The sequence below is a fragment of the Tamandua tetradactyla genome, chromosome 6 (assembly GCF_023851605.1).
Source record: "Tamandua tetradactyla isolate mTamTet1 chromosome 6, mTamTet1.pri, whole genome shotgun sequence".
In the NCBI taxonomy this organism is placed as follows: Eukaryota; Metazoa; Chordata; class Mammalia; order Pilosa; family Myrmecophagidae; genus Tamandua; species Tamandua tetradactyla.
Window position 1 is genome coordinate 85,511,649 of NC_135332.1, and position 7,962 is coordinate 85,519,610.

At 44.9% G+C, this 7,962-nt stretch overlaps 1 long non-coding RNA gene across 1 annotated transcript; it reads right to left on the reverse strand.

The window, feature by feature from the left end:
• Positions 1-252: 252 nt before the first annotated feature.
• Positions 253-7,339, reverse strand: LOC143686199 (uncharacterized). Its single transcript, XR_013176959.1, has 3 exons — positions 7,191-7,339; positions 1,279-1,456; positions 253-547 (listed from the first exon to the last, which is right to left on the reverse strand). It is a non-coding gene; the product is annotated as an uncharacterized LOC143686199 (long non-coding RNA).
• Positions 7,340-7,962: the final 623 nt, after the last annotated feature.

Below are 7,962 nucleotides of genomic sequence, written 5' to 3' on the forward strand. Positions count from 1 at the left end.
AGGCTTTAGGGCTGTGACGTTTTCAACTTGCCCTCCTAATCTGTAGCTTGAACCAGATAGTAAGCTAGTCAAAGTTGCCCCTTGTTTTGAGAGAACATTTGGAGAAGATGGGGGTAAAAATGAGAGAGAAGGTTTTGAGTTCCCCCTAGTTCATTAAACCTGCTCCCCACTGCCTCTGGGGCCCAATTCTAACTCCCATCACTTTAAGAATGTTACGCCTTAACGCCTTCATCATGACTAGACTCTGGTGCTAATGGGTGTGTAATTTGGGGGATAATGCAAAATCTGTTAACAATTAGGGCTCTGGGTGTGCTCCCAGCAAAAAGGATAGGCTGCAGCCAGGGTGCTTACTGCCCTGGTGATCTGCACCCACCTTCCCCCAAATCATAAGAGACACATATATCTATGTAGGGTTTCCCCATCGTTCATGTGTGGGTCGTGAATCTTCCACATGGACTTGCATGCCATTTTTCCAGGTCTGAGCCTCACCGTCTTCTTTTAGGTGTACAGGCCATGTATTCTTAACTCCATTTCATGGATGAAGCACCTGGGGTTTGGAAAGATAAGGTAATTTGGCCACATAGAGGGCACCTGGATAAGGAGTTTTTTTCCTGACTGATACCATTCCCTGTATCAACATGTGGCTAGGAGGGGAGAGCGTAACTCCTAGTGGGACATTTATTTAACTTTAAGGGATTGCTTATTTAATGACTCTTTTTGGATACTAGAGTATACGTTGAGGGTAGGGACTCTGCCCTTCGTGTTCATCTTTGCATACCAGAACATGGCTCAAAACACAGAGGAACTCCATAAGTATCTGCAGACTGAATGGAGCCCCAAGGACTGGGGAGACCCACAGTGCAGTTCCAGGGCCTCCCCTGACCAGCGTATGGTTGTGAGTGCAGCTTGCCACCCTACCTCAATTCCTCTGTCTGTAAATTAGGGATGTAGGATTAGGAGACCCAAGGAAGTGCCCACCATCTGTAACATTTCAGAAAGGCATGTGTCCACACTTCCACTCATCCACTTACTTGCTGGGCAACTTAGGTTACTTAACATCCCTGAGCCTCATCTTGCTTCATCTGGAAAAAAGGGAGGAAAAGGTATCCTCCAAGGGGTCAAACCATGCTACAGATTGCTTCAGATAGTGTTTGACATATGGTGTTTGACAAATTTTAACTGCTTTTTGCCTACAACAATTGTGCAAGGAAAGCACACGATGTCCTATTTCAGAGAAATCCCATGATTTCATGGTTTATCCTTTCAAGTCCTATTCACCTACGATGTCTTGGCACTCGCAGAGATGTGGCAATGAACGAGTCTTCAGCCTACCCCAAATGGGAGATGTGGTGATTAGTGAGTCTTCAGCTTGTCCCAAATCTACTAACAGAGATAAGTAGCATCCACAAATAACCTCATCGTTCTCCCACTTGGCTTCCCCAACCGAGCAACTGAGCTGCAGAGATTGGAAGGAAAAAATAGGGATGAAGGAAAAAGATCAGGGAAGGAGATGTAAGACCATAACAGTTTTGCAAAAGAGGATGATTCAAGTAGAATGCGGTACTAATTTAAATCCAGAAATGACTGATGTATTTTCCGTGGTATTTTATTAATCAGCCTCAGATGGAGCACAATTTGCAAATTTCATGTGGCAGCTATTAAACATTTTCTCCTACGTAAGTAAATGAAAGGGATTTACTAATTCCAGCAGACACTTCATGAATTGGTAATGGGAGTGAGTGCCTAAACACAGGCGGACACACTGAAGCTGCTCAAAATGCAAAGCAGCACTTGGGTGGCTTTAATTGATTTAATCCCTCACACATGTTCTAAACCCCAGTGGCTGTGATAAATATTGATACAGTGGCAGGAGGGCAGTGAGTTTTGGGGAAAGGGTCCCTTTAGAGTGCCAATGCTCCTCATTTCCTCCCGGGATGGTCCTAGAGAGAGGGGCTGGGAGGGGACATCATGGATGTAGGAAGCTCTTTGATCATTCACCCAAGAAGGCTGGACACCGGACACTACTTCCAAAACCCACTCTGCTGCGTGATGCATTGGGGCAGATCTTCCCCTAGACAGAAGAAATGCAAGTCTCTGGAATTCTTCTTCCTTTTAGGTTCTCACATCAATCTGTGGCTGACCCAGGATAGGTAAAAATCCATCCTGAGGGCTTCTCTCTGTGCCAAAAATTTTACCTTATACCATATACACCTTTCAAAGCAGGTTTATATAATTTCCCACTGACAACAGAATGAGAGCCACAGGGTGGAAATTTTGATATCCATATGACAGGGAAGGATTTGGAGGCCTGAAGAAGCAAATTGCCTTGTCCAGTCTCTGGGCAAGGGCTGAAGTGGAAGACAGGCCCAGTGATGCCCTATAGGGGCAAGAGACCTAAGACACTGAGTCAAATGGCTCCACCCACAGACCTGTGAGCAGACCACGGAGCTTTGGCATCCTTGGGCGAATGGAGACAGGTTAACCAGCTGGCCGAGATGCCCTGGTTGAGTCATAGCTTTAGAGCTGACTGGCCAGTCATACATCCTCCTGGCATATCTGCAAAATGAGAGCCTAGGAATTTGGCCCACCCCAGCAGAAAGATGTTAAGTAGCATGCATTTTTCTCCCCCAGAGGAGTATTTTGCTAGAAAGAAATATGGAAGAATGAATGGATGAGGCATGAATGAATGAATCAGGGGAGAGGCTCCTGGAATCCAGCAGAGGGAGCTCTGATCTCCTTGTGGAATTTTCCAGAAGTTACAGTGTTCAGGGCATGTAGGATGGCCCAAGCTTTCTCTTGATTCTTTAGCCTTGAATTATTTCAACTCAATCCAATTCAAATGCATGCTGTGACTTCACAGATACGGATTTAGCACCTGCTTTGTGCCAGGCTCTGAAAATGCAGTGGGGATTCTAGACGGGCACTGAATCTGCTCTCCAGAGTTGACAAAGAGGGCAGAGGTGCCTTAAGTGATATGAAAGGAAGACAAGTCTTTCACCCAACTAAGCTCCACCATGGGCCAATTCTCATGATTCCCAGAATGATAACCTTTCAAAGCTAACTGTTTTGAAGATAAAGCTTATAAGGTCTTTCCCTTCCATTTCTTTAGGAACAACTCCTCTACAACCTTCAATGCCTCATTCAAAGGTCACTTTCACTATGAACATGTGCCCACCCCTTTCACTCCCATCCAGGAAGTGAATCATTTTCACACGTCATCCCACAACAGATTTCCAGGGGAGCATGTGAAGTCATCCTTTCCACTTGACTGTGAGCCTTCTGGATTGGATAAGGACATGACTTGCTCATCATCACAGTATCCCCAGTCCTAGACTACTTCTTGGCCTTAGTAAATGTCCACTGAATGATTTTTTTCTTCTTACCGAGCTCTAATAGGAGAAGAGACTAAAACAAGAAATTGATACCCACCTAGCTTCTGGCACCTATAGTTACATCAGACATTAAACATAGCCCAGCTCCTATTCAGATTAACATAATTCTCCACTCTACCAGCCTATTTACCTCAGCTCCTATTATCCATTACAAATGCCAGGCTTTCAACAGAAAAGTGTAAGGCATGCCAAAAGGCAAGAGAAAACACAGTCTGAAGAGACATAGCAGGTATCAGAACCAAGCTCAGATATGACACAGTTCTTTGAATTATCAGATACGAAATTGGATTAATGGGTTAGGGACTCCAATGGAAACAGTAAACAACAGATAAGAACAGATGGGTAATGTATACAGAGAGATGGGGACTATAAAACAAAATTAAAAGGAAATTCTACAACTCAAATATACTGTAACAGAAATGGAGAATATCTTCTATAAGTTCATCAATAGACTCAACATAGTCAAGGAAACAATCCATGAAAGGGATTTACTAATTCTAGCAGACACTTTATGAATTGGTCAATAGAAACTTACGTCAACAAAAATCTCCAAAACTAGAACACAAAGAGAAAAGAGAATGGGAATGAAAGAAAACAGAACATCCAAGAACTGTGGGACAATATCAAAAAGAGGTACAATGTATGCATAATTGGAATACCAGAGAGAGGGAGCAGAGCAGAAGAAATATCAGGTATAATAATGGCTGAGAATTTTCCAAATTTAATGGCAGGTACATATCCAAGAAGCTCGGAGAACATCAAGCAGAATAAATATTCACCCAGAATTTAAAGACTGCGGAGTCCCGGTCTCTGTGGAGCACCAGCACCAGTGTCCTACTAAACCTCACCCAAACAGCCAGCTCATGAGCATATCTCACAGACCTTTGGTGGCTTCCCCTATAAGCTGATCCAAGGATGCCTATCTGAGGGCCCCATGACTGGGCATTCTACTGGCCACACATCCACTTGAAGGAAAATATCAGAGCATGTACCATCAGATGGAAATTCTAGTGCTCACAACAAATATTGACTCTGGCTGACTCATGTAGTTATTGTGTAGATTTTTGGTAGATTAGGAATTACCAGGAAGGCCAAGAAATAAGCAGGAATTAAGAGAGTTGTGCAGCCCAGACCATGGCCCAAATCACTCCACCATACCCTTGCAGGAGGATTCCACTCCATTGCCACCCATTGCTGGACAATCCATCTGACGCTGCAGTCCAGCTCACCCTAGAACCCATATGTTGTGGCCACCCCAGGCAAGGGGTGTCTCCTATCCCTGCTTCTCAGGAATCCGTGGTTATATGCTCATGTCCCATCATCCAGGTCATCAGGGAAAAGGAGTCTTGGCTTTCTTTTAGCTTTGCTGTTGGAAAGCAGCCTAACCCCCACTGGACTTGCAAAATAAGGAGGTCCTCAGATGAGGAATGATGGTTCACATGCCAGGAAACCCACAGTGACTCAACCCCTGCAGTGCCTCAGGGAGCTGTGCACCTGGTGAAACAAGCTAATAACCCAAAACAAAAGTGAAAATGAAAAGGCCTCAGCTTCAAAGCTCAAAACCAAAGCTTGCCTCTCTCCTTTGCCAAAATTGTTAGAGAAATAGCATGCATTTTACAGAAGCCAGTGTTTAGAAAATGCAGCCCTTAAATTTCCTCAATCTTCACAGGCGCTTCCTGCAGAAGAGGATGCTGAGGTCCAGAGAGACTGAAGTGGCTTGGCAAACACTGCCCAGACAGCTGGCTCAGCGCTGTGACCAGGTCTTTGTTCTGGTTTCTTTTCTTTTCTTTTTTTTTCATTTTTAGGGTTTTGTTTGTCGTCTTTGCTCTTAAGATGCCAACTTTCTGGGGCGATTGGGCTGAGCAGGGTGGGAGTTATTAGAGATAGGGACCTTGTTCCTCAAGAGATGCAGTTCGTTGTTTTATTAAACTTCGTTGGCTGTAACATTTTGCACTGAAAGAGCTCTCTCTGCCAAATGCCGTCCAGGCTCATGCATTATTTACCAGTTAATATCGCAAGAGCAATGTATATAAAAGAGCTCTCCCACACCCCCAATTCTCCTGCCTCGGAGGCACCAAGAGCGATGCCAATTCCACTTGTACTACACTGTCTGGGTCAGCCTTTGGCTCCACCATCCTCATTTACTCACAACTTCGTTGGCCATAACTGAACATCATTGGCAGGAGGACAGAATCAGTTTATTACCAGTCATCCAGTTAAGATGAAGAATGGACAAAGGATTCCTGTTATCTACCATGTGAAATCCAGGTGCCCTCTGCCCTTTGCTGCCTTCTCTCCCTGGAGTTTAACCCAGAAATCTTAATCCATCCTCCCTGTTAACTGCTCTCCATTTCTGGGAAAGATCATCTGATTTGCTCACAGTTCCATTATGTACTCTGTTCATTCCTACAACTTCCTCTTTCCTCACTCTTCATCCCACCATCCCTTTTCCCTTCCTCATGTTAGGTCATATCCACTCTTTATCCAGGAATCATTTCCATTACTGGGCATCTTTGAAAGAGGTGATAAAGCCTGAACGGTTATCAGCCAGGAGGGGCAACAGCACTGATGGGGGTGGGCATTGAAGGGTTGGCTCAAGAAGACTACAGAACTGCGTGTCTGCACGTGGAGAGAGTAAGTATGGAATGTCCATCTGGAAGAAAGCCTGCATTGCACCATTTATAGAAATAGGGCACCTGTTCCACATGAAATATGTAAAATATTGACTAAGTTAGGAAGTCTATGAGACATTCTATTGAGGATATAGTCCTATTGAGGATGGACGGTGGCTGGTGGAAACAGCCTTGAGAAAGATTTGGGTCAAATAAAAGTAGGAAAGAGCCATTTTGGGGAACCGTATAGAACTCTTGAGGCTAGTGTAAAGGATGAGGTCTTCAAAATAGAACTTATAGAGGGAAAAGAGAACGCCAATTAAATGACTGTACCCTCCCCAACAGATAGAAGAGCTGAGGATGAATATGGCAGAACACAGAGCCAGGAAGAGTAGAAACATCTCTATATGACAACAAGCTTTTCAAGTCACTTTCAACTGGAAATAATGATATTCACCTCGCCTACTGGCAAGGCTATTCTGGACATAAACTTTGATAAAGGATGGGGAAATGCATTTGCAAAGTTCTGAAGAGGTTGAACAGCATTATACACAAACAATGTTTCCACATGCTTCCCTTAAAGACTCAATTCCCCTTACAACATTTATGGGTTGAATCGATTTTCAAGGATACAATTTGCACCTAATTTCAGAGGATACCTCGGCTGCATCGTCCCTGACCTGTTGGCTCTTTTCCCTGCCGCGTCTCTGAAACTATTCTAGGCCAGCTCAATTCCTTGCCTTCCCTCAGACCCCTCCAACCCACACTACCTTATTAGCATTGATCACCCTCATCGGAAGCGCTTCCCTCCCTTGTCCTCCAGGGACATTCTTGCCTACTGCCATCTCATGCTCGGGTTTCATCATCTTTGCCTGCCTTTCACACCAAGGGCATTCCAAGGCTCGGACCCTAGGTCTCTGTCCAGCTCCTTCTCATCCATTCTTATGTCTTTCATTTCCACCTCTGCATCCATGGACATCAGACCCTCCCCATCTTCACCCACCCTTCTTGTGTGCTCTCTCAAATGTGCGTCTCCACAGAGCTAAATAAAAACAATTCTTCGGAAGGATGAAAATAATACCACTGTGCTTTCTTCCACACTATGTCTGCTTTAGGGTCTCCCTGAGGGAGGAGTCATCACATTGCTACCACCCCATCTCCAAAGTTTGAAGTGACCTACGCCTACCTTCTCCCACTCCACAAAAACCCATTGAGGACATAAGACCCGCTCCTTATTTCAGCCACTATTGTTCAGATGCCTGTTCTGTGCCCATTTCTGTGCCAAGCTCTGGGGACAGAGAAATGGGTAAAGCAGAGTCCTTGCCCTGATGTAGGTTTCCCCAACAGGCTGGAGTACCTGGCAAGATGAGATCACAATCCTCCACTTGGGCTTGTTGACTCTACCTGAAATCAGCCTCATGTGTTTGCCTCAAGGTGCTAGACAACTATTATAATTCCTTACTGTCATGAAACATGTTGGGAAGCACTGCCCTAGGGGGCCTTGGCTTCATTGGAAGACAAAGAAGTAAACATGAAAAGTAAATGCTATCTTGCGTTTTTCATTTCCAAGTCCAACTTCCTGGACCAGGGTTTCATCAGCTCAGACCTGAAACTCTATAGTCTCCTGGCTGTCCTTCCCACCTCCAGCCTTTGGTACCCCATTGTGCCCCCAGCATGTAGTGTTGGAAACAAGACTGGGCAAGAGTCACTCTGCCTAGGTTATCATGGGCTTGGACAAGTCAATCATCAACTCAAGACTCTACATGACTTTCCCTCCACTCCTTTCCTTCCCTTTCCAGCATCATCTTGATCTGCTCACCTGAAAGTCACCCCTACTACCTGAACACAGTACTCACTGTTCTCTTAAGCCTGTACTTTCCTACCTTACCCCCTGCTTGTAAAGTTCTCTCCAGAGGGAACACTCTGCTTCCAACAGTTTCTGTCCTCAAAACACTTTT